The sequence below is a fragment of the Symphalangus syndactylus genome, chromosome 19, assembly GCF_028878055.3.
Source record: "Symphalangus syndactylus isolate Jambi chromosome 19, NHGRI_mSymSyn1-v2.1_pri, whole genome shotgun sequence".
Taxonomy (NCBI): Eukaryota; Metazoa; Chordata; class Mammalia; order Primates; family Hylobatidae; genus Symphalangus; species Symphalangus syndactylus.
The window spans coordinates 29,774,632-29,802,607 of NC_072434.2; positions in this window are offsets into that span (position 1 = coordinate 29,774,632).

The following is a 27,976-nucleotide window of genomic DNA, read 5'->3' on the forward strand; positions in this document are numbered from 1 at the left end:
GATTGGAGGAGAGATTTGAATAAATCTTGGTGTAATTTTTTTTCAACCATTGTTTTGGTATTCTTCTACTTGTATTATCTGCTTCTTTGGTATTTTGAGAAATAATGTGATGGAAAGAGTGTAATTTCCATGATCTCCTTCAACTAGGGTATTTCTTTTATATTCACAATGACGTTAGTTTCATGGAGCTTCGCTTCTCCGAAAGTATACTGCCACTACTTATTCCCCACTGTTTTCTGTCAACTTAATTTCAGGGTTAATTTTCTGGATTGCCTGATTGTAGAAAGATGGAGAGAAGAAACACAATTTGTTGATGGGTGTGGGGAGGGAGTAGAGGGAGGCAAATGGGAAGATTAGTGCTTGGGCTCATTGGATCCAGATTCATTCCCAAATGGTAGAGAAGGAATTTAGCCTTTCTGTTGGTACTGAACTGGGTAGCAGAATCATAGACAAAGAATATAAAAATATGAATACTTCTCATTTTTTTTATTTAGTTCATCTCTTTTTCAGGAAGTGGCCAGGGTATACCGGGAGTTAAGGATAGAATATTTTCACTCAGCTCAGCTTTATTAGAATTATAATTGGAATCAAACCCTCTAAGATTCCCACATCAACTTACTTTTATTCTTATAGAATGTTTCACTTATTCTGCATCTTATAGACATTTAAAAAGAAATTAGGACAAGCTTCATGTGGTTATCAGATGAACAGCCCCTAAAGCAGTCTCCTCAAACTTCTTTCTAAAATGTTTTCACATAAAATGACACAACAAAATTGTGAAACAGGTAACATGGCTATTGTAACACCCCCATGTATTTTCCCCATATTTTTCCTCCCCCATGGGTTTTGCCCCAACTGAAGGTGACTCTGGTCCACTTATGTCTTCATCTGTGGCTTTTTGGTGACATCTTCCTGCCATAGTTGAGTGATGACTTAGTTGTCTTCTGAATCACGGCTTTCAGCCTACCTGTTCTTCCCACAGTGTCCTTGGGACCACTCTGTTATCCTCTCACATTCTGCCCACACACAGGAGTGAGATATCTTCAGAAACATGTTAACTTATTTTCCACAGAACCTGGAAGCAAATTTACTATAAGTAACAGACTGCCCATAATTGTATTCAGGAAGAATCCAGGTTCTCATACAAGCCACTGGGCAAATGATAAAAGAAATGTTTTTCTACACTTGTGCTGTCTTTTCTGCCTCCCATTCACACATCCTCACTGAATTATCTACATTCAGTCCTCTCCCACACACATAATGAGAAGTAGCAAGGCTTTAATCCTGTGAGGATGAAAATAAGAAAAAATTATATGACATTTAAGGAGCATAACATTGCTTCCTTTCTAGTGATGTTCTATTTTCTTTATTAGACACCTCCATTCTCATACAGGTTTAACTCACACATCTATATAGATGACTCTGAAGGTCTGGTTTCTCTCCCAATTTCCTGCCTGACCACCTACTGAACTTTTTAAAGTTCAGTAGATAACTTTAAACTAGATACTTTTAAAGCTACTGTGGCCCAAAATATGCTCACACCTTTCCTCTTGTCTTACCTGTTCCCTTTCTGGTAATAGTCACCAAACACTAAATGTTGTAGTCATCTTTGAGTTGTCCTCTGCCTTCTCCTCCTACACTCTGTGGCTATATTGTGGAGTTTGTTTACCTCTGCGATGACTCATCATTACCTTCTTTGCATTTCCATCACTGCCATCCTAACGCTGGCAGGGCCATATTAAAACTTTAAGGTTCACTCCTCTCCTATATATTATTCAAATTTAAAACTGTGCTATATATTTTCACTGAAAGTGAACTTGTTAATTTTCTTTGTGACTTAGCTTCACTGTTTTGGAACTCAGAATACAGCTTCCTTTGGAACTAATCTTCTAAATAGAAATTATGTTCCCAAATGCTTATTTAATCCTTAACACAATGAAATAATAGAAAACTCAACCCAGGGGCATAACAATGATTCTATAGGGATATGAATTCAGACTTCCAATATGGGACTTTTCTCATTCTCTGCCCCACAGAGTTGATCTAGAAGAAGTGTCTAGATGACTGAAACTCTCATTTGCAATAAACTTCGGGTGTGGATGCCTATGCCCTGGGGCAAGAACTCTGAAAGAGTGAAGGGGCAGAGAGTGCCCTAGGATGAGAAGGACTGTGAGCTTATGGCCAAAATGCTATTTTGAGGGGAAGGGGAAGGGGAAGCATATTTAGAACCCCTTTTCTTTCTTCTCTATATCTTGTTCTTTGCCTCTCCTTCCATGACCCTTTGTAAATGTGCTCTTAGATTCATGACCGTGTAAAATTATCAGGAAGAGATCCCCATGACCATCTCATGCTTCCATTTTCAATTTGAAAAGTGAACAAAAAGGTCCAGTAGCCTTGGGAGTGAGTGCCACAGAAATTGTAGCTCGAATCTTAAATTCATCTTTGATTTCTAATTAGATTTCCACTATCGATGAGAATATATGGTATTCAATTTCTTCAGAATCAGAGGGTCTAACAGCGCTTCCTGACTGTGGGCATATGACCAAGTCCTCCTTATAGAAGAGGTGTCTATTAGGCAAGCTAAGTTATGTCAAAACAAGCATCATAAAATAAGAAAAATATTAAAAACAATATTTATGTGGAAAATTGGATTATCGTGGGATTTTTTTTTACATATAGTATATGATATGGTATTTTTGAAGGTGGGTCGGAGGGGGAACCATAAAGTTTTCATTGCTCCAGGATCTAAAGATCAAGCCCTGATCCCTGTTAACCCAGAGCTAGAGTGACCCGGTGACCCGTTGCGAGCTCCCACATTGACACATCTGAGGCTATTCTCATCTTTCAGTCCAGAGAGGATCATGTTCTTCCTTTCCCCCAAATGTGATCTTTTCCTTGGTGCAGCTGTTTGTAATCTATATTTGATTAGATGTCTGCCTCTTTCTCTTTTAAAAATATAATCAATACTTATCTTCTTCTGTCTACCCTTTATGTTTTATTGCAGTTATTCACTGAGTACCCAGTTTACAGTCTGTTAACTCTAACTTTAAAGACTTGGGCTGGTCTCCATTTGCAGACTGGTACTAATGATACCATTAATCACGAATGTAGATTATAGCATTTCCCATCCAATATCTCCTCTACCTTCCAAGATACTATAGGATTCTAGCACCTCACCCTTTATAAAAAGTGAGGTGATGGGAACTGTAGTGCTTGGATCAAACAAATAAAAGGAACTGTAAAAAAATCTTATACCCCGCTAGCAACAACTGAATAATTTGAAGGTGGTTAAAAGGACTTGAGAAAGCTATAAGTCAGCAGTCTCCAACCTTTTTGGCACCAGGGACCAGTTTCATTGAAGACAATTTTTCCATGAATGGAGTAGGGGGATGGTTTAGGGATGGCTCAAGGGCATTATATTTATTGTGAACTTTATTTCTATGATTATTACATTGTAATGTATAATGAAATAATTATACAACTCACCATAAAGTAGAATCAGTGCGAGCCTTGAGTTTATAGTCCTACAACTAGATGGTCCCATCTGGGGGTGACAGATGGGACACTGTTGGGAGACAGTAACACCCGAAGTGTGTTGCTATGTACCATCTACTCCGGAATCTCATTTTGGTTGCTGTCACTCAAAAAACCCTGCTTCACAAAGATAGGAGGTTGGAAATGGAAACAGGCTTTTCAGTGGTTTTGTGACAATCCCGGGATATTCCATCTTGACTTTAATCCAGAACATATGGAGATTTAATGTCTCAAACATACTTCTAAGGCCACAGTCATTTGCGGTCTCAAGCAGTTGATCCTCTTCTAGCACAGATGAAGTCGATTCAACTGGCTTATTCACAAATGGATTGCAGATCCATTCCTTTCCATTTCGGGGGTCTTTTGTGGTTAGGAAGTAATGCTCAAACTCTTTTGAAAGCTGAGATAGGAGATCACAAACCAGGTGAGAGAAAGAAGGCCCTGGTTCAGTCTCTTTCAAAATCTCTGCTGATGTTTGAAATATGTCAAAAATCCCAGTGTTCACTTGTTGTCCCCATAATTCCAATTTGGCTTTGAATGCAGCCCCCTTTATCTGCTGACTTGAACACAGTGGTTGTTCTCCCATGAACTGGCAGATTGAGTTCATTGAGCAGGTTGAATGTGTTACACAAATAGGCAAGTTTTGTGATCCGTTCTGTGTCACTGAAATTGCTGCCAGTGGAGATCGTTTTTCTAAAAGAAATCTCTGGAGTGGCTTTCGTAACTGAGAAACTCTGTTCAGTGATCTACCTTTAGAAAGCCATCTCACTTCTGTACATAAGAAAAGATGCTTGTGCTCTGCATCCATCTCCTCACAGAGCTGCGTGAAAAGATGTGAGTTACGGACATGTACTTTAATGGGTTGATAATTTTAAACACATCTTGCAAAGCATGGTTAAGGTCAGGTGACATTTTTTGGCTAGCCAGAATTTCTGTATAGGAAGATGCAGTGTGTAGACTCACATTTAGAAGCAACCTCTTTGATCTGGGTAGTGAAACCAGAAAGCCATCCAGTCATGGCAGCCACTCCGTCTGTGCATATACCAACACAAAATGCCCAATTCAGTTTTCCTGATATGTAAACATATAAAGGCTTGAATAGTTCTGCAGCTGTGGTGTTGGTTGGCAACCAAAGTAAACACTACATATCTGTCAGGCCTCTGAGCCCAAGCCTGCATGTATACATGCAGATGGCCTGAAGCAACTGAAGAATCACAAAAGAAGTGAAAATGGCAGGTTCCTGCCTTAACTGATGACATTACCTTGTGAAATTCCTTCTCCTGGCTCAGAAGCTCCCGCACTGAGCACCTTGTGACCCCCACCCCTGCCTGCCAGAGAACAATCCCCTTTGACTGTGATTTTCCACTACCTACCCAAATCCTATAAAATGGCCCCACCCCTATCTCCCTTTGCTGACTCTTTTTGGACTCAGCCCGCCTGCACCCAGGTGATTAAAAAGCTTTATTTCTCACACAAATCCTTTTTGGTGGTCTCTTCACAGGGACATACGTGACATTTGGTGCCGTGACTCGGATCGGGGGACCTCCCTTGGGAGATCAATCCCCTGTCCTTCTGCTCTTTACTCGGTGAGAAAGATCCACCTATGATCTCTGGTCCTCAGACCAACAAGCCCAAGGAACATCTCACCAATTTTAAATTGGGTAAGTGGCCTCTTTTCACTCTCTTCTCCAGCCTCTTTCGCTACCCTTCCATCTCCTTGTCCTTCCAATTCCAGATCTTTTTCCTCTCTAGTAGAGATAAGGAGACACATTTTATCCGTGGACCCAAAACTCCACGCCGCTCACGGACTCGGGAAGACCATCTTCCTTTGGTGTTTAATCACGTGGGGACGCCTGCCTGATTATTCACCCACACTCCATTGATGTCTGATCACCCCAGGGACACCTGCCTTGGTCATTCACCCACATTCTCTTGGTGGCAAGTCAATTGCAGGGAAGCCTGCTTTGGCTCCTCACCCACATTGCAGCCCAGGGCTGCTCCCCACCCCACTTCTCCGTGTCTCTACCCTCTCTTTTCTCTGGGCTTGCTTCCTTCACTATAGGCAAACTTCCACCCTCCATTCCTCCTTCTTTTCCCTTAGCCTGTGTCAACTCACACCTGACCTAAAACCTAAATGCCTTGTTTTCTTCTGCAATGCCGCTTGACCCCAGTACAAACTCAACAATTGTTCCAAATAGCCAGAAAACGGCACTTTCAATTTCTCCATCCTACAAGATCTAGATAATTCTTGTCATAAAATGGGCAAATGGTCTGAGGTGCCTGATGTCCAGGCATTCTTTTACACATCAGTCTCTTCCCAGTCTCTGTTCCCAATGCTACTCGTCCCAAATCCTCCTTCTTTCCCTCCTGCCTATCCCTCAGTCCCAACCCCAAAGCGTCACTGAGTTTTTTCAATCTTCCTTTTCTACCGACCCATCTGACCTCTCCCCTCCTCCTCCCCAGACTGCTCCTCCTCAGGTTGCTCCCCACCAGGCTGAATCAGGCTCCAATTCTTCCTCAGCCTCTGCTCCCCCACCCTATAATCTTTCTATCACCTCCCCTCCTTACACCTGGTCCGGCTTGTGGTTTCATTCCGTGACTAGCCCTCCCTGACGTGCCCAACAATTTCCTCTTAAAGAGGTGGCTGGAGCTAAAGGCATAGTCAAGGTTAATGCTCCTTTTTCTTTAGCCAACCTCTCCCAAATCAGTTAGTGTTTAGGCTCTTTTTCATCAATTATAAAAACCCAGGCCAGTTCATGGCTTGTGTGGCAGCAACCCTGAGACGCTTTACAGCCCTAGACCATAAAAGGTCAGAAGGCCGTCTTATTCTCAATATGCATTTTATTACCCAATCCACTCCTGACATTAAATAAAACTCCAAAAATTAGATTCCGGCCCTCAAACCCCACAACAGGACTTAATTAACCTCACCTTCAAAGTGTACAATAATAGAGAAGAGGCAGCCAAGCGACAACGCAAACTCCTTTGATTGTAATTTTCCACGACCTACCCAAATCCTATTAAACGGCCCCACCCCTAGCTCCCTTTGCTGACTCTCTTTTCGGACTCAGCCCGCCTGCACTCAGGTGATTAAAAAGCTTTATTGTTCACACAAAGCCTGTTTGGTGGTCTCTTCACACGGATGCGCATGACAATATCCTCCTGCACGTGCTCCTGAAAAAAATATATCACACAAAAACAAGCATTGTTGCCTTGTTGTCAACATTGATAGACTCCTCAACTTGGATTGCATACCACAGTGACTCAATAATCCTCTCTAACTGTGGTGCCTCAGTATCCTTTGCTATTTCATCAGTTCATCTAGACATGGTGCTGGCCCAAAGAGGAACATGTGCCACCTTTTGAACTGCAGCCTCTCCTAAAAGTTAATGACAAATATCCTTAGCAGCAGGCAGGATCAACTCTTCACCAATAGTAAAGGGTTTCTTCGCTTTAGCAATGCTGTTAGCCACTGAGAATGATGCTCTCAGTGCAGACACATTTGATGAAGTGGTGGCCTTCAATAATTGCTACTGTTCTTCATGTTCACATTATTTTTCTTTTGAAAAACTCAAAAGTTTTGTCTTTTAATGCAGGGTGCTTGGTCTCCATGTGGTGAAGAAGTTTTGAAGGTTTCATGGCTTCATTGGGTAGCCAGTCACCACATATTATACAAAGCCAGCTTGGAGAATGTGAATCACCTGTTGGAATGAACCGGTAATTTAAGTCTTGGTATTTTCTTTTAAATGCAACTTTCTTTTTCTTGGCAGTCTTAGAGTCTTCTGCTGTCCATTCATTGGGTCTTTCCCCCTTTTCCAAGAAGCTCTCCAGTGATATTTGTTTTTTACTCATGGTGGCTAGGGTTAGCTTGAGGGCTCACCAAAACTGTGACTGAGACAAGTGCACAGTGTGGGAAAGAGGCTCGAATGGAAGTGGTAAAATAATGGGCGGGCCATAAGCGGACTAAAATGTGTCTGATTCTGACTTAAAGCCTGACATTAGATGCAGCTGTACAATTGAAGTACATCAACTCACTGGTCACTATAAAGCCTGCCACCAGTTGCAGGTTAATTTGTCACTTGCCACTCACTGATAGGGTTTTGATAGGAGCCTGAAAGCAGTTGATTTATTATGGTCTCTGTGCAGTCAAACCTTGCTGCTAATGTTAATCTGTATTTGCAGCTGCTCCCCAGTGCTAGCATCAGCACTTCAGCTTCACTTCAGATCATCAGGCACTAGATTTTCATAAGGAGCATGCAACCTAGATCTCTCACATACGCAGTTCACAATAGGGTTTGTGCTCCTATGAGAGTCTAATGCCTGCTGCTGATCTGACAGGAGGTGGAATTCAGCAGGTAATGCTTGCTCACCTCTTGCTGTGCTGTCTGGTTGCTAACAGGCCACAGACCCTGGTACCAGTCTGTGGCCAGGGGGTTGGAGACCCCTGTAAATTCATCATAAATGGTGTCTCAAGTATTCATTGAAATGTAAATAAAGTTAGATGCTAACTTTGTCTAAACTTGAAGGATACAATCCTGACCTAGGCTTTTGATTCTTTCTATTTTAAATTCTGCTGACCAGAGTCTTCTCTTCCTACATGCTGTCAAATTTAAAATCAATGAGCTCCTTGTTCATAAACACTTATAAAAATATTGCATTTTTCAGGAGAAGCTTGGAAGTGCCCAGCGAATTACGGGGTGTGAATGAGATTAATTTGCATCATACTAAGCAGCTCAAAACCTATTTTTGGGTTCCCCTTTTCCTTTTTTAATTTAACTTAAAATGATAAGTGGAGAGTATTTCTTCACCTGTCCTATGATATTTTTTTTTCTTCTTTTTCTTTCCCTTCTTATCTCACTTGCCTTAGTTTCAACGCTCTTTATCTTTGCCAACAATGGCAGAGCCTGTCCCAACTCCGAAGCCCAAACACACTCCCTTAGGGCTGAGAGTGAGAATTTGTGAAAGACTGGGGAAGGGGAATGTCAAAGGTGAAACAATTTGGCACCCACCTCCGTTGGGTGCATGAGCATTCCTCTTCTTGCTGGAGAGAAAAAAAACAGATTTTTTAAAGAATGAGAGTATTTTTGCAGCACACCAGCTGCTAAGTGTTAGCCAAAGTCTCCCAGTAGTTATCAATATTGTTCATAACATGTGCGGTTTTAGGCGTATTGTGCCTATCTCTGAGGAATTCAGTAGTATTCCAACATTATCTCATTTTTATCATTTTAAATATTTTTAAAATCTCTATTTGACTTGTAGGATAGGAGAAAAATAGTTTTTAACTATACTGTATGAATGGAGAGCACAGAGAAAGGTGCATTTATATCAGTTTCCCAAAGTTATGTAGGTAAATGTTAAGCTAGGTTTATTCTATTATTTCTTAAATATTTTTGGATTTTATATTATCTCAGAGGAGTCAATAACTTCCATTTGCTACTGCAGAAGATAAAACACTAAATACCTCCTGTCTCAACTCACCAGAAATGAATAATCCTTTTTGTGTAACACAAATGTTCAGAAACTTTGGCAATTATATCACTTTCTTGATTTTCATCTGTGTTTGGCATCATATAGGTGCAACCCAAGCTAGCTCTTCTGTTTTCTGATGGGAGGTTAAAAGATTTCATAAGAATGGTGTAGTGGGAACGTTGAGCATGTATGTCCCAGGCATTGTATAAATATTTTATATGTTTTATCTCATTGTATTCCTTACAACAGTATATGAGGTCAGTATTATAATTGTCATTTTACGCATGTGGAAATGGAGCTAATTGGAAGCTAAATGAAGATAATCAGTGGATTATCCAAGTCACACAGCAAGAAAGTGGCAAAATGAGAATTTTACCCAGGCCAACCTATCTTCAAAACTCCTACTGTTTTTAGTTCTTGTTTAAGATCAATGAATTGTCTATATGTAATATGTGACTTTCTGAAACTCCACAATCCTATATGCATGAGGATTAGGGCAATGAGTATAATCTGTGAGTAGACAGGTCACACTGGCTGTGTCCACGGAAGGCTTTTGTACCAAGGAAGAGGCTTTGGAAATGGGCAAAGAATCCTAATGATCAAATAAGCCTCAATGAAATAAACTAAAAAATGAAGTATCAGGCCAACACCAAGTATTTGGCTTTTGTAGTTGTTTTTTTTTTTAAGTATAAATACATTTAGAATTTTCAAAACTTTAGGAAAATAGTCAACGACATTAAGATGTATTCTTGGACTGGGGGATATTTTTCTGGCCACAGAATCACTACCATGGATTCAAATAAAGGTAGATTTTCCTGTTAGAAGAGTAATATTTGTCCATTAGAAAAAGTTTAAAATTGTAGAAAATATAAAATATGTTTTTCGATTGTCCCAGTTCCTAAAGACCACTGTTCATCTTTTGGTTATTTCATAAATTTTAAAATTAAAGAATTATTTAGAGATTAACTGGACTAATTTTTAAGATGAGAGAACTGAGGGTTGAGAATGCTTAAGTGCCTTACCAAGGGATGCTAATGATTAAAAAGAGGTATCATGATGAGGCACTTTTGTTGCAATTACTCCCTCTAAATGACTCAAGTCATTTGTTTCATCTGTAGACTTCACATGCAAATGATTAACTATCCCTGAGAATAACACTTGAAATGGCTTGCTTCACACTACATGAATTCATATTTTAAAAATTCTTAGTTAGGTTTAATTAGTGCCATGACTCATAACAAAGGAACTACATTAAGCAAAGTCTAATGTGAGTCTTCTTTCCTTATGCAACGATGAGTGATTGGAATAAGTGGATTTGGTTAAGCAAGATCAGATTTTGGGGTGGAAGTAAGCTTATCAAAGAATAGAAGGTGATTGCCTTGGTACCGTGGGCAATGTGGTTCACTTAGTCCTGGGTGCTGCAGCAGACAATTCGATCAATGCCCAAGAATCTTTTGGACTGGAATCTGAGCAGATGGTGCCTGAGAGCTCATCTCTCTTGTTTCCCCTTCCCTGATCAACTTCTCCTTCTTCCATCTTTCTCAACTCTCTTTTCTTGGAATCTCCATAAGTTAGAATACAGAAATAACCGCTGCAGTGTTGTCAGGTTGAAACACGTTCCTCATTGATTGGTGGTCTCTTGCACTGGACACAGTTGTATAGCTTCTTTTTGCCTGTGGACCCAATATCAGCTGCATCCTCCTAATCTCACTTTTGAGTTTATTTTGGAAACAAAGATTGGAAGAAGATTTTGCTCTTTGTTTTCATTTCCATTATTTAGCTGATATATTTTACTCATTTTTTTTAACTTACAACTGATTCCTTATCTAAGGATTAAAAAGTAATTTCCTCAGCTCTACTCATAGTCTTGTATCATTGTAAAGGTTTCACTACTGATTTTTTTTAAAGGCAGAGACAGATGAATAAAAATAAGGATTTTTACAAACTGTGCAACCATATGGGTAAATTACTCAACCTTGAGTCAAGAGGGATCAACGTTCTCACCTGAATTACAGGAGTAATAATAGCACCTGACTCACTGGGTTGTTGTGGGGATGGAATGAAGGGCATTATGTAAAGCAATTAGCACCTTGCCAGAAGTAGTAAGTGCTCAATAGAAGGTAGCTATTATTATAATTGCTTTATATTAGATTCCAATTCAGTAGGTCAGGGGTGGAGGCTGAGAACCAGTACCTTGGGTGATTCTGAAGCAACCCATTTCTGCTCTGGGCATTATTCCCTATCTTTTTAATATTAATAAAGTAAAAAAGATTCATAGACTCAAATATGATAGTGGTTATGCTTTTCATATCCAGTGATTAGGAAACACATAATGGGAAAGTTGCCCTGAATGTATTAATGCTTTGAAATAAATTTGTATCTTTTAGTTCAGCATAATAGTTATGTTTGAAAATAGTAGTAGGTATATGTCACAGATGTTGTATATTTAGCCCAAAGACAATGCCCATTTGGTATTTAAAATCTATCTTTATAATGTATGGAGAAATTCCTTTTGGGCCTTGTGCCTGCCAGGTCAGAAGTCAGACTACTTCATTCCCAGAGAATTCTGTGGAACAAGACAGAACCTTTGCAAAAAAAAAAAAAAAATTATTTGGTATAAAGTTAATAGATATTTACCCAAGAGAAATGAAAACATACGTCCACAGAGAAACTGGTACTTGAATGTTCACAGCAGCTTTATTAATAAGGGCCCCAAATTTGAAAGACCACAAATGTCCATTAACTGGTGAATAGATAAACAAATTGTGCTACAAGCATTTAATGGACACTACTCAGTAATAAAAAGAAATAAATTATTGAGACAATACAGATAAATCTCAAAGACATTTACTAGGTAAAAGAAGTAAACACAAGCCATAAAAAGGAATGAAATAATGTCTTTTGCAGCAACTTCGATGAAGCACGAGGCCATTATCCTAAGTGAAGTAACACAGGAGTGGAAAAACCAAAAACTGTACGTTCTCACTTATAAGTGGGAAATAAGCTATGAGTATGCAAAAGCATAGAGTGACATATGGACTTTGAGGATTCAGAAGGGGGAGAGTGGTGGGGGTAGGAATAAAAAAGCTACACATTAGGTACAATGTACACTACTCAGGTGACAGCTGCACTAAAACCTCACAATTCACCACTATATAATTCATCCATGTAAAAAAACCATGTGTACCCCAAAAGCTACTGAAATAAAAATTAAAAAAGGAAGAAAACACAAAATCTTACATACTATACAATTCCATTTATATAACATGCTGGAAAAAAAAAACAGTAGAGAAATAATCAGATCAGTGGTTTTCAGGGGCTGGGGTTGGGTAAGGGGATTCACTACACAGAAGCCCGAGGAAAACATTTGGAGTGATCAAACTATTATATTTGTTTATGGTGATGCTTACATGACTGTACACATTTCTTAAACCTCATTGTACTGTACAATTAAAGACATGAGTTTTACTGTATGTAAATTACATCTCGGTAAACCTGACTAAAAAAACTAAACTAAAAAAACCCAACTAAAGCAAATGAAAAAAATTTTGAGTGGCTATATCCCTATGTAAACATATATTTTATTTGTAAAATATAAAATGTATATAAATATATAAAATGATAGATTTAAAAATCTATATTAAATGTTACATATTTAATATATTTATATAATAAATATAATTTAATATATATTAAATATATAAAATCTACATATTTTATATATAAACTATATAATATATATTAAATATATCTATATGTTTCCTTTTTGCTAGATTTCTTCATTCTATGATTTCAATATTAATCTATATTGATACATATAGATCAAATTCATTCATTTTTAATTGCTATATGGTATTATATTGCATTTATATGCTATTAATATATAATGTATAGTATTTAAGTTACCACAATTTATTTGTAGACAGATATTTGGACTGTACCTAAATTTTCCCATTACGAGACCATAGTGAACAGCCAAATTTGTATCTTTTTGTGCATATATGCAAGCATTTCTCTAAGGTTATAAACCTAAAAGTAAATTCTTGACCCAAAAGTGTGTGAATCTTCAACTTTAGTATTGACAATTTACTGTTCAAATTTATTGACCCATAGCATTTTCCTTTTTCTTTTCTTTTCTTTTTTTTGGAGGCAAAGTCTCACTTATTCTGTTGCCCAGGCTAGAGTGCAGTGGTATGATCTTGGCTCACTGCAACCTCCGCTTCCTGGTTTCAGGCTATTCTCCTGCTTCAGCCTCCCTGGTAGCTGGGATTACAGGCATGTGCCACCATGCCAGGCTAATTTTTGTATTTTTAGTAGAGACAGGGTTTCATCATGTTGGCCAGTCTGGTCTTGAACTCCTGACCTCACGTAATCCGCCCCCTCTGGCCTTCCAAAGCGCTGGGATTACAGGCGTGAGCCACCATGCACTGCCAACCCATAGTATTTTCTATTTTGGGCATTTTCTCTTCAAATATTTTTGATTTCTTTTCTTTTTATACTGTTTCCTTAAGTCATTGGTTCTCAGCCCAAAGGATTTTAAATTATATAATGTCTAGGTCCCATTCCTGTGATTCTGACTTAGTTGATCAAGAGTCTAGTGCACAGCTGGGTTTGAGAACCACTGCACTGGTTCATCTTATCCAAACCCATGGCCTTCAATACCATGAATACACCATGGGTACCAAACACGGACCTCTTGCCCAGATTGCTCTTCTGAACTTCAGTCTCCTATATCCATACTCTCTGATGTCAAATTTAACATGTCCAAAGCTGAATTCTTTAGCCACATCACCTCCCACTCCTCCAGGAATCCTCTGCTTCTCCCCTAGTGTTCACAAACTCAGTAGAGCAACTACATCCTTGCTGGTTCAGGACAGAAAACCCTGGAGTCATCTTTACTCTTTTATTTCTCTTACTTCCCACAACCACTCCAATGGCAAATTCTGTGGGCTACTTTTTGAAAACATATCCAGAATTACAACAATTTTTTTTATCACCTCCACTGCCTATTCTTATTGAAGGCATGGTATTTGATTTATTAATATGCTATTAATAGATAATATGTGACATTTAGTATATCACAATTTATTTAGCTACTTCCTCATAGACAGATAACTGGGTTGTTTCTAAATTTTCCTTGTTACAATACTAGAATGAACAGCTAAGTTCATACCTTTTTGTACATATATGCAAGTATTTTTCTAGGGTCCATCTACCTGGATATTGCAATATATACCACTTTGGTCTACTTTTGGCAATCTTTGCCCCTCTGTTATGATTTATTTCCTACAGAGCAGCTGGAGGGAACCTTTACAAATCTGTATTAAATAATATCCATCCTCTGCTCAAAGTCCTGCAAGATCTTTTGGATAAGATTGGGCACGTTCAGGGTGGTATGGCTGTAAACACTGCTAGACCTTTCAGTCAAATTTGGGTAAAAGCCAATGCCTTTACCATTGGCTACAAAGCCTTTTATGACGGTAAGACCCTGCTATTCCTGTCTCTTTCTCTTCTCCCATTCTTCATTTTGCTTACTTTGCTCCAAACACATTGGCTTCATTGTTCTTCTTCATATGCTTCAAGCACGCCCCTGCCTTGGGACCTCTGTATTTGTTTCCGTTACCTAGAAGCCCAATCCTTCATCAGCATGGCTGGCCTCCTCATGTTTTTCCTATCTTTTCATAAATATTGTATTCTTCAGCATCCTTTCTGAACCATTCTGTAAAAAATAGTGCCCCATCATCATTCTGTCTACTTTTATCTCCTTTATTTTGCCTTAGAACATTTATCACACATGAGCTATTATCTAATTATTTGTTTATTGTCTGCCTCTGTCTGCCTGGAGTATATGTTACATGGGAACAAAATATGTGTGTTTAGATCATTGCTATATCCCAGCTCTTTATAGCTTGGTATATTGTATGTATATAGGCATGTATTTTTCATAAACATTTATTATATATTTATTATGTATACATGTAATCCTCACATTAACTCATTTTGTGCTCACAGCAGCTCTTGGAAGTATAACACTATTATCTTGATTTACAAATGAGAAAATGGAGGGTCAAAAAGACTAAGTGACTTGACCAAGGTCAAAGAGCCAACCGAAAGAGGAGTCAGGATTTGAAATGTAGTCTGTGCTCTTGACCATTACACGGTACTGCTTCTCATTGTAGGTGCTCAAAAAACATTTGTTGAATGAATAAAACAATGATGGAGGAAGGATTTAAATGACAATGAAAAAAGGCATAGTTTATTAGATGTCTTTAAAGTCTAAGTCCTCATTTAAAGCCATGACTTTATTACACAAGTAAACAGTCATGTGCTAATTTACATGACTTCACTGCAAAGATTAGGATGCAATTTATTACCATTAATAAATTTATTGCCCTGTTTTAATATTCAGACAAGTTGTGAAACTTATAGAGAACACTCCCAAGTCTTTTCCTTTCTAAGTAATAAAAGCAGTTAGCATTTAGGATCTTCCAAGGGTATTGAAAAATGAGAAATTCCAAGTAGAATCTGAAATAACAGAAACAGTTGGCAGCAGGACCTATTTTAGTGGCCCAGGTGGTTGTGTGTTAGTCCCAACCTTCAACATTTGAAAAAAGCACTTGTTCCAGATGAAAATAAGAAGCATACGTTACACATAACAGGGTCTGTTTTTCACCTTGATTCAGGGGAACAGACTGCTGTAAGAAATTCTTCTGGGAACTACACAATTTGGTTCTATTTTATAAACTTACAAAATAATTTATTTCTTAAAAGTGTGGTAACTTCAGGTTATAAAAGAAAAACAAGGCCCTGTGAATCTAGAGTGAGTCAGGAAATCTTTTATTCTGATCGAAATGGAGTTTTTTGTATCTGTGCAAAAGCAATTTTTGTTCTAGTTAATTTGCCTTCTGTTCCTCTTTTTTCATTGTGGAAATAAGATAAGGCATAGAATGGAGCACGGGTTTTGTTCATGAGAACTGTGAGTTCAAATTCTGTCATTTACTCACTGAGTGATGCCAAGCAACTTGCTCTCCCTTGCTAGGTCTCAATTTCTGTAAAATAGTGATGATGTTGCCTACCCTGTAGGGTTACTGTGAAGATTATAGTCTCTGTTTAAATGATAAATATAAAATCTTAACAAATGTTTGTTCTTATGTCTCATTTTCCTATTAAATGGATCTAATAACATTAGTTTTGTTGTGTGTCTTGGCCATGGGAAGAAATGCTATGTCATTTTGTCCATCTTTCCATTCATTTTCATATCACTATGCATGCCACAGTAATGATTAGCTTAGGCCGAAAGTAACAAAATATGGAGAGTAGTGGCTTAAAAAGGAAAAATGATTCCAGAGGTAAGTTGGTCAGGGCAGGTATGCTGGTTCCATGGAATCAAAGGCTGAAGTTCCTTCTGTCTTGTTGTTCTGCCAAACACGGCTTCAATTCCCAGGGTCACTTCCTGGGGCGTTCTACCTGCATTGTTGGAGCTCCGCTTACAAAAACCATAGTCCAGGAAGGAGGAAAGGGAGTGAAGGTTAAAAGAAGGAGTCCTTTTCCTTTTAAGGCAATTTCCTGGAAATGCCACACAACATGGTTACTTAGATGTAATATTTAGGAAACTGGTTAATACGCTTAATAAAAAGAGCTCAAAATGCAGTGCCACCTAGGTAGGACTCTGCTCCATGAAGCAATCCAAAGACCTAAGCTAGTAAGGTGGTTCTAGCAACATGGTGGTTACAAGGTTGCTGCTGCTGTTGCCAGTTGCCACTTTCAGTCAATAAAAAGGAAAGGAAGGGATAGGAACAAAGCAAAATTTTTAGGAGGCTGATCTATCTATATAATCTATAATTAGCAATAATATATGTAGTCATATTGTTAGCAATCTTTGCTCCACATATCAGTGGCCAGAATTTAGTCATTCAACTTCTCCCGACTGCAGTGGAGGCTAGGAAATGTTTTCTTTTGATTGGGTGACAAAGTAACTAAACAATTGGAGTACTTTGGGGACAGTGAATATTGAGAGGAAACTGGCAATCTCTTTCACACTATGTGGTTAAACGGCTGGATACTAACACTTTCTTTACCAGGATCTCAAGTAGTTAAGGGCTGGGTTTTTCAAACTGTGATTCACTATAATCGGTTATTTATATCCAAGGTAAAATGACTCAAGTAATAAAACTCATGACTTTATGACAGTGAAAGTCTGTCAATAATATCTGAAAATAAATTGATTTATATATTATGGTTTTGATAGAAACTAAAACTACTTGTACTAAGTTAATTGACATTTTAATTGCCATGTCCATAATTACTTGTCATTTCTTATCTTACTTCGCCTCCCTGGTGAATTTGTCAATATTGATTATTTTCTCCTCTGGAAACATTCTACTCCTTTGGTTTCTGAAACATTAACATTCAGTTTGCTCTTCTGCACCCTCTGAATTGCTCCTTCTTAGCAATTGCACCTCTTCTGCTTCTGCTTGTGTTCCTGAACCTTCTGTCAGGAAAGCTCACTTCCTCTCAGCGTGTTCTCCATGCGCAGTCTCACTTATTCCCATGGTTTCTGCTGCTATCTGCAGAAGACAACACCCAGATCTCCTTCTCCAACACAAGCTTTCCTTCTTAAGCTGTTATGCGTGTATGCAGATACATACTGAAGAATTCTGTCTATAATTTTTTAAAACTTAAAAATCCTGAAATATAAAAATGCCAGAAAAGCGCACAAAGTATAAGTGCACAAAGCATAAGTGCACAGTGTAATGAACAATAAAAGGAAACATCTATGGAAACATATCCAAAAGATAACAGTGTTGTCAGCCCTGCTGAAGACTCCAGGCTATTCCTTACTAACTATACCACCGTTCCTTTCTCCTAGAAGTAACCATGGTTATAGTGTGTGTGGTAATAATACCTCTTTTACTTTTAAAAATAAAGTTTTACAACCTAAGTATGCATCTCTAACAATATAATCTTGTCTGTATTAAAACTCTACATAAATAGAATTACGCCGTATTTATTCTTTTAAAGCCGTTGGTAATGTGTTTATTGGTAAACACATTTATATTTAGAATGTTAATCTTCAGTGTGTTAAAACTTTTTTGTTATAAGGGAATCCTCTTTATCTTCAATAATGTATTTATCTTGCTTTTAACAAAGTTATTACATTATTTCAGTTACTATTAGAATGAGATATTTTCCCCATGCTTTTGTTCTTATATTTTGGGTGTCTCTTATAAACAACACATAGTAGAATTTAAATCGAGGCTCTCAATATTCGACTCTTACCTGGAATATTTAGTACATTTATATTTAATGTAATTGCTGATATGTTTGGTTTTAAATCTGCTGTTTCACTTTGCATTTTCTATTTATTTCATTTTTTTGATACTTGTTTTTCTTTTCTTGCCTTCTGTTGGTTTAAGTTGGTGCTATGGTTTGAATATTTGTATCTGCCCAAAATTCATATGTTGAATTCCTAATCCCCAAGGTGATAGAATTAAGAGGCAGGGCCCTTGAGAAGTGACTAGATCATGACAGTGGAGCCCACATGACTGGGATTATGCTCTTATAGAAGAGCCCAAAGAGAGCTAGCTAGCCCCTTCGACCATGTGACACAGCAAGAAGGTGCCATCTACGAGGAAGAGAACCCTCACTAGACCTTGAATCTGCTAGAACCTGGATCTTGGATTTTCTAGCCTCCAGAATGTGAGAAATATTTTTTGTTTGTTTATAAGCTACCCAGTTTATGGTATTTTGTTATAGCAGCCCCAAAGGACTAAGACAGTTGGTTTTGGCTTCTAAAAATTATCCTATTTTTTTAGTCCCTCTTGGTTTGAAGTTTATTCTTGCCTTTATTTGCTTGGTAAATACCTTCTCATCATTAAAGGCATAACCTGTGTGTGTCTTCTACATCCTGTCCCTTCCCCTTTACTAACCAAGCAGAGCTGTTCACCAGTTCCACTGTTCCACATGATACCTTGCATAAACCACATCTTTAGCACGTATTACCCTGGAAGCCAAATGTTACATACATGTCTTCTTCCTTTATTAGATGGAGACATAGTTAATAACAGACAAAATGTCTAATTCATTTTTGTCAGTCTCTTAATAGTTTTGTATGATAACAAACATTATTAAATGTTTGTTAATAAGCAGTTGAAAGTACTTTTTAAAAATCTTTATTGAGGAATGACAAAAATGACAAAATGTTGTATATATTTAAGGTTCACAGCTTGATGTTTTAATATATACTTACATTGTGGAATGATTGCCACTATCAAGCTAAATTAACATGTTTGCCACCTCAGAGTTACTTTTTTTTTGAAGTGAGAACATTTAAGATCCTAGTAAATTTCAAGTATACAATATAGTAATATTAAATACAGTCACAATACTGTACATTATATCCCCAGGACTTATCCATCTTGCATATTGAAACTTTGTGCCTTTTGACCAAGATCTTCCTAGTCCCTGCCAATCACCATTGCACTCTGCTTCTAGGAGTTTAACATTTTTAGATTCCACATATGAGTGAGATCAGGCCATATTTGCCTTTCTGTGCCTGGTGTATTTCACTTAGCATAGTGTCCTCCAGGCTCAATTATGTTGTTGTGAATGACAGAATTTCCTTCTTTTATAGGGAAGAATAATATTTTATTATTATATTACATTAGAATAATATTTTATTATTATATTACATTATAATAATATTTATATATAATAACATGTAAAGGGGGTATACACACATACATATATATACACACAATACACACACACATACACGCATTTTGTTTCTCCATTCATCAATTGATAGACACTTAGATTGATTCCACGTCTTGGCTGTTGTGCATAATGCTATGATGAATATGGGAATATAGATATCTCTTCAATATGCTGATTTCATTTCCTGTGGATGTGTACCCAGAGGTAGAATTGCTAGGTTATATGGTCATTTTATTTTAATATTATTTAAAAATTATTATTATTATTTTTATCATTTTGAGAGAGAGTCTCACTCTGTCGCCCAGGCTGGAGTGCAGTGGCACAATCTTGGCTCACTACAACCTCCACCTCCTGGGTTCTAGTAATTCTCCTGCCTCAGCCTTCCAAGTAGCTGGGATTACAGGTGTGCGCCACCATGCCCAACTAATTTTTAGATTTTTAGTAGAGATGGGGTTTCATCATGTTGGCCAGGCTGGTCTCGAACTCCTAACCTCAGGTGATCTGCCTACCTCGGCCTCCCAAAGTGCTGGGATTATAGTCATGAGCCACCCATGCCAGGCCTAAAATTCATTTTTTAAAGATATGGTGTTGCCATGTTGCCCGGGCTGGTATCAAACTCTTGGCCTCAAACGATCTTCCTGCCTCAGCCTTCCAAAGGTCTAGCATTACAAGTTTGAGCCACCACACCCAGCCCCATTTTTAATTTTAGGGAAACTTCCATTTTGTTTTATGTAATGGCTGTGCCAATTTACGTTTCCACCCACAGTGTGCATTACGTTTCCACCCTTTTTCTCCACATCTTTGTCAATACTTACTGCTTGTCTTTTTTACAATAGCCATTCTAACAAGTATGAGGTGATATCTCGTTGTGGTTTTAATTTGCATTTCCTTGAGTAGTAATATTGAGCATTTTTAAAAAATATGCCTGTTGGCCTTTGTATGTCTTCTTTTGAGAAATGCCTGTTAGATCCCTTAACCCATTTAAAAAATGAGGTTATTTGTTTTCTTGCTATTGTTTGAGTTCCTTATATCATTTTGGATATTAACCCCTGAATATATGAACAGTTTGCAAATATTTTCTCCTATTCCATAGGTGTCTCTTCAGTCTGTTGACTGTTTCCTTTGCTGTGCAGAGCTTTTTAGTTTGGTGCAATCCCATTTGTTTATTTTTGCTTTTGTTGCCTGTGATTTTGGGTCATATCCAAAAAATCATGGCCTAGATCAATGTCAAGAAGCTTTTCCCCTATGTTTTTGTCTAGTAATTGTACAGTTTCAGGTGTTACCTTACAGCCTTCAATCCATTTTGAGTTGATTTTTACATGTGATGAGAGATAAGTGCGCAATCTCGTTTTCCATTTCTGCGAAAAATGTCATTAAAATTTTGATAGGGATTGCATTGAATCTGTAGATCACTTTGGGTCCTATAGACATTTTAAAAATATTAATTCTTTTAATTCATAACCACAGGATATCTTTCCATTTGTTTATGTCTTCTTCAATTTCTTTTATTGGTGTTTTATGGTTTTCAGTGTACAGAAATTTCACCTAACTTTAACTTTACTGAATTCATTTATTAGTTCTAAGAGTTTTCATACTGTCTTTAGGGTTTTCTATATGTAAAATTATGCATTAAAAGAAAAACTTGAGGCCAAGTGTGCTGTCTCATGCCTGTAATCTCAGTACTTTGGGAGGTTGAGGCAGGTGGATCACTTGAGGTCAGGAGTTAGAGACCAGTCTGGGCAACCTGGTGAAACTTCCCTCATCTCTACTAAAAATACAAAATTAGCTGGGCGTGGTGATGCATGTCTGTATTCCCAGCTACTCAGGAAGTTGCAGTGAGCCGAGATTGTACCGTTGCACTCCAGCCTGGACAACAGAGTGAGAGTCTGTCTCAAAAAAAAAAAAAAAAAATAGAGGAAAAGAAAAACTTGAGACATAACAAAATTTAACAAATTTATTTGGCAAGCACCAAAACTGAAAGGAGGTCATGGGCCTTGCTCTAGAAGTGTGAGCAGTGAGCTTTTATTGGTTGAACGTGAAAACAAAGAAACTAGATTGGCCACAGCTAGGTATTTACCTTATTTGGATATGGTTTAACTGGAGGCTCCAAATTATATAACCAATCAGCTATTTGGCCATTTATGATTGGTTGAAACTTGATTCAAAATCAATCAGATAAAAGGAATGCCTCTAAGTTAAATTTTGGATTACTTGCATAATGGTGCCAGGTACAGAAATAATTCCAGGCTAACGGCCTCAGGCTTATTTTGCTTTAACATGTGTCATCTGCAAACAGAGACAGTTCTACTTTTTCTTTTCTTAGTTAAATGACTTTTATTTCTGTTTCCTGCCTCATTGCTCTGTCTAGGACTTCCAGTGCTATACTGGACAGATGTGGTGAGAGTGGGCATCCATATCTTGTTTCTGATCTTAGAGAAAAAGCTTGTAGCTTTTCACCATTATGCATGATGTTATCTGTGGGATTGTCATATATGGCCTTTATTATGTTGAGGTGCATTCCTTCTATACGTAATTTTTAAGTATTTCTTTAATCATGAAATGATGTTGGATTTTATTTTTAAAAACCTGCTTTTTCTGCCTCTATTGTGATGATCATATAACTTTTCCCTTCATTTCATTAATATGGTTTTATCACATTTATTGGCAAATGTAATAAATGCTTATGGACAACTATCTTTGCATCCCAGGGATAAATCCCACTTGACCATGGTATATGTGTGATTGAATTCAGTTTGTTAGCATTTTCTTGAGGATTTTTGAAATTATGTTATCAGGAATATTGGCCTATAATTTTTTTTTCTTATAGTGTTCTTGTTTGCCCTTGGCATCAAGATAATGCTGGCCTTGTAAAATGAGTTTGGAAATGTTCCCCCTTCTTCAATTTTTGGAGCAGTTTGAGAAATATTGGCGTTGCTTCATTTTTAAGTGTTGGGTAGAATTCACCAGTGAAGCCACTGGGTCCTGGGCTTTGCTTTGCTGGGAGGTTTTTGATTACTATTTAATCTCCTTACTTAATATTAGTCTGTTTACATTTTCTGTTCCTTCATGATTCAGTCTTGGCAGGTTGTATGTTTGTAAGAATATATGCATTTCTTTTAGGTTAACCAAGTTGCTGGCATATAATCTTTCATATATTGGTCAATTTTATCTTTTCAAAAAAACCAACAGTTTCATTGTTCTTTTGTATTGTTTTTCTAGCCTCCGTTTCATTTATTTCTATTGTGATCTTTATTTCCTTTCTTCTGCTACCTTTGGGCTTAGATCCTTGCGGTGTAATCTTATGCTTTTATTTGAAATCATAGCATTGGGGTGGGCCTAGTGAGGGGATCTGTGGCAAAATCAAGTGCTCACTTTACTCTGTTTCCCCTATAAGAAGGGGGACTTTCTCCAAGCTGTGCTGTGTGGGCTTGTGCGAGGGGTGACATGGGTAATGTGAAACTGTTTTTTCTATCCTCCTCAATACATCTTCTCTTTTTTCTCTGCTCTGTCCAAGTGCTATGAACTCTCTCCTGGATTTCTTAGCTCTTTTGAAGATAATGTTGTGCATGGATGGTTTTTCTTTTTTTAATTTTTAATTTTTGTGAGTACATAGTAGGTGTATATATTTTTAATGGTTTTTCTTTTCTTTTTCTTTCTTTTTTTTTTTTTTTTGAGATGGAGTCTTGCTCTGTCACCTAGGTGGGAATGCAGTGGCACGATCTTGGCTCACTGCAACTTCCACCTCCCAGGTTCAAGTGATTCTCCTGCCTCAGCCTCCAGAGTAGCTGGGATTACAGGTGGGCACTACCATGCCTGGCTAAGTTTTGTATTTTTAGTGGAGATGGGGGTTTCACCATGTTGGCCAGGCTGGTCTCGAACTCCTGACCTCAAGTGATCTGTTGCCTCAGCCTCCCGAAGTGCTGGGATTACAGGCATGAGCCACCACACCTGGCCTTGAATGGTTTTCCAAACTGATGTTTTCATGAGGGGATAAATTGAAACTCCTATTCTGCCATCTTGCTGACATCAGTGCCAGTTGAAAGTACTTATATCAAAATCCCAGTTCTACCTAAAATGCACATTATTTGTATATAAGAGAGTATTAGTCTGTTCTCATGCTGCTGATAAAGACATACTTGAGAATGGGTAATTTATAAAGAAAAGAGGTTTAATTGACTCATAGTTCAGCATGACTAGGGCGGCCTCAAAAAACTTACAATCATGGTGGAAGGGGAAGCAAACATGTTCTTCTTTACATGGTGGCAGCAAGGAGAAGTGCCCAGCAAAAGGGGGAAAAGCCCCTTATATCACCATCAGATTTCGTGAGAACTCACTCACTGTCATGAGAATAACAGCATGCGGGTAACTGCCTCCATGATTCAATTACCTCCTCTGGGTCCCTCTCATAACATGTGGGGATTTTGGGAAATACAATTCAAGATGAGATTTGGCCAGGGACACAGTCAAACCGTATCAAGGAGGTACACCTCTGAAATTGTTAATATTTGATCTTACAGCTAAAATTAATGAGCTCTTTCCCTTTTAATAATCTTTTTTCCATTAAATTAGATGTAGTTATTTATTACAGTGATATACTTGCCAAATATCTGACTAAACAGTTCTCAAATTTAAGCATCAACTGGAAGTACTGGGAAGAGTTTGTTAAAAATGTAGATTCCTGGGACTCATCTCCAATTTCCTCTCCACCCTTCTTCACCTACTAAAATTATCCAATCCTTGGAGTCTAGTTCACAAACCACATTCTCTGTAAATACAATTTCACAAAGAATTCTTTCTGCCTACTCCTGTAAGCCTCACTCTTGACGGCTCACACTGAATTCTTGAGGTTGGTACATGTTCTGTTCCACACTCCCCTCCCTTTCCCACCTGGATTCCTGCTGTTGGCTTTTTTTTTTTTTCCTTTTTTTTTTTTTTTCCTTTTTTTTTTTTTTTTAATTGATGCTCCTTTTGCTTGTTTTCCACAGGGGCTTTGCCAAATGGAAGTTCTGGTCAGCATTTTGCCTTCTGGACCTAATCTATTTTTCTCTTCTTTTCAGTTTCCAGTGCTGATTCTATTTTTCTCTTTTATTTTTCCTTACAGCTAAATGTGTTATAGTAAAGTAAAAAATGAACTTAGGAAAAGCAAGGCTAGTTTCAAATCTCAGTCCTACCACAACTACCCCTATGCCCTTGGGTAGTCATTTCATCTCTCTGGGTTTCATTTCCTTCCTCTGTCAAACAGGTCAAAAAGAGTGTCACGAAGTTTTATTGTAGTGCGAGAAAGATACACAGAAGGCGTTCAACAAGCGTTATTTCATTTAAAATAATGTTGATTTCCTGAAGAGGTTAGGTAATGGGTACAAAACGTACATTTTGATAGAAGGAATAAGTTCTAGTGTTCAATAGCGTAGTAGCATGACAATGCTTACCAGTAATTTATTATGTATTTCAAAATCTCTAGAAAAGATTTGCAATGTTCTCAATATAAGGGAATGATAAATGTTTGAGGTGCTGGGTATCCTAAATACTCTTTCTTGGTGATTACACATTGTATCACATGTAGTGCATAAATATGTACAATTATTGTGTATCAGTAAAACATAAATAGATAAATAAGCGCAGAGTTGATGTCTTATTTATCTTTGTGATTTCTCAGATTTTTTTCAGTGTTTTGTGCATAGGATATACCAAGAAATTTTGTTAAATTGAATTAAATGGAATGAATCCAACTAATTCTAAGTAATTAGAAATAATCTGAAACCCTGTTTCAAAACTCAGGAGAGATTTTAAGCCACACACTTAATTTACTCTTTTAATAATGCTGCTTCTCCTAACATGAGGTACCTTGAAACATTTTGAAATGGACAATTAATTATGGCACTTGCATTTAGAGAAGTTTAATGCAATGTGCTATTTCAGGTTGATATTTTCTTTATAATATTTAGAAAGAGGAGATTTACTTTTTTGTAAATTTGATGTATTTTTATTGACTAAAGTCAACTAATTTATCTTGATTTTTCCCATTTATTTGATTAATAATAATAAATATAAAATAAGCCTTACTATTTAAGTTACTGCAGTTGAGCAGAACAAGTGACATCACAGGCCAGGTTCAGGTTTCTCATGACTCATTACAATAATGGCTTCAACATTTGGTTTAGCTTTGTCTTTGCTATCCCTAGGGATATGCAGTTTCATGATAACATAATTTAGAAATGAACTGAAGATAATTTGTAGTATAATCTGTAACAATAGGGTTCACCATTATTTTACTGAGTTATTCAATTGTATTTTGAAGATTCAGTAACTGCTATCATTAAAACTTAATTATTCAAGTAACTATTTGGGTATCAATTAAGCAGTCTGAGGATAATCTGTGCCTTTGACTTAATTATATATATTTCCTTAGAATTATTCTCTGTTTTGTCCTATTTTTTAATTAAAATTTTTAATTCTAAAATATTTTACTAATTAGGAATATGAGTAACAGAAATGAAGCCTGGTTTAGAATGCACAAGAATGTGATTTAGGGCTAACACAGATGTGCTGATCACAAGAAGACCTCTAGAGATCATCCAGCCTTTCCTTTACCTTTTTATTATATTCAGGTTCTCAACAGATTGAATGTTTCACTTATGTCAGCAGATTTTCTTTCCTCAGTCTACCAATTCAAATTCTAATTTCTTCCAGAAACACCCTCACAGACACACTCAGAAATAATGTTTTACCAGTTATCTGGGCATTCCTTAGCCTAGTCAAGTTGACACATAAAATTAACCATTACACATTTGTAGTTAAGGGTGGCCATGCTAGAAGTTTTGCAAATGTAACATACTTGGGAGTAACCTCTTCTTCTTACTCTTTTTCCTTCCTAAAACTCTGTAGGTAGAGTAGTTGTTTTGAGACAATGGAGACCAAATATACTATAGGGATGAAGAGCAGGACAACTAAAGGAACTGGGTACCTGATGGCATCATTTAGATACAGAATCCAGCCTGGATTGCACACTCCCAGGTTTTTGCTGTGTGAGTAAATAAGAATTAACCACTACATTAGATTTTCTTGCATTTACTTGAATGCAATCCTAACAACTACACTCAACATATCTCTAATTTATATTATCCTATGTCTCTCACCTTTTTTCTTATTTCTCATCTTTTCTCATATCCATGAGTGCTACTACCATTAGTCCAGGATCTCAAACCAGAATTACAGAGTGAAACTCAATTCTTCCATCTCCTTCATGACCCTGTCCTCCTAATACCTCTTTAACATTGCATCAGTCCATCTACTTCTCTTTATCCTGCTGCTATATGTTAGTACAGGATTTGCCTAGATTATTTTAGCAAACTTTTTTTTTTTTTTTAGACGGAGTTTCGCTCTTGTTGCCCAGGCTGGAGTGCAATGGCAGCTATCTCAGCTCACCGCAACCTCTGCCTCCCGGGTTCAAGCCATTCTCCTGCCTCAGCCTCCTGAGTAGCTGGGATTGCAGGCATGTGCCACCATGCCTGGCTAATTTTGTATTTTTAGTAGAGACGGGGTTTCACCGTGTCGGGCAGGATGGTCTTGAACTCCTGACCTCATGATCTGCCCTCCTTGGCCTCCCAAAGTGCTGGGATTACAGGTGTGAGCCACCACACCCAGCCTAAAACTCTTTTTTTTATGTGGACTGTTGTTTGAATTGCTCCTTTCTCTGAATCCCCAAGTAGCTGATATCACCAGAAGGCTTTGGGAGAGGTAGAGCATCTGACTCGGCAGGGATTCGCTATTTCTCTACTAGGGACAAGGTGGAATCCAATGGGAAGGATGTGGGATGGGCTATTCGACTGACTGTGCTCTAGTCTCTAAGAAAACACTCCTCTTTGGGTTGGTCATTCCTTTGTTGGAGTGGAAGACCTTGATGATTAAGGTAGGATGTTGGCTAGGAGAAAAGAACATAGGCTAGGAGGAAGGGGGCCAATTCCTAGTATAGGCCTTAGAAATATGGGCAGAGGGGTCTTTAAAGCATATACACTGCTCAGGCCTCACCAAGTGTAGTAGTTTACTAGGACTATCATAAAAACATACCACAGGCTGGGTAGTTTAAAACAACAGGAGCTTATTCTTTCACTGATCTGGAGGCCATTAGTCTGAACTCAAGATGTCGGCAAGGTGGGTTCCTTCTAGAGTCTCTGAGGGAGAATCTGTTCCCTGCCTCCCTCCTTCCTTCTGCAGGTTGCTGGCAATTATTGGTGTCAATAGCCTGTAGCTTCATCTC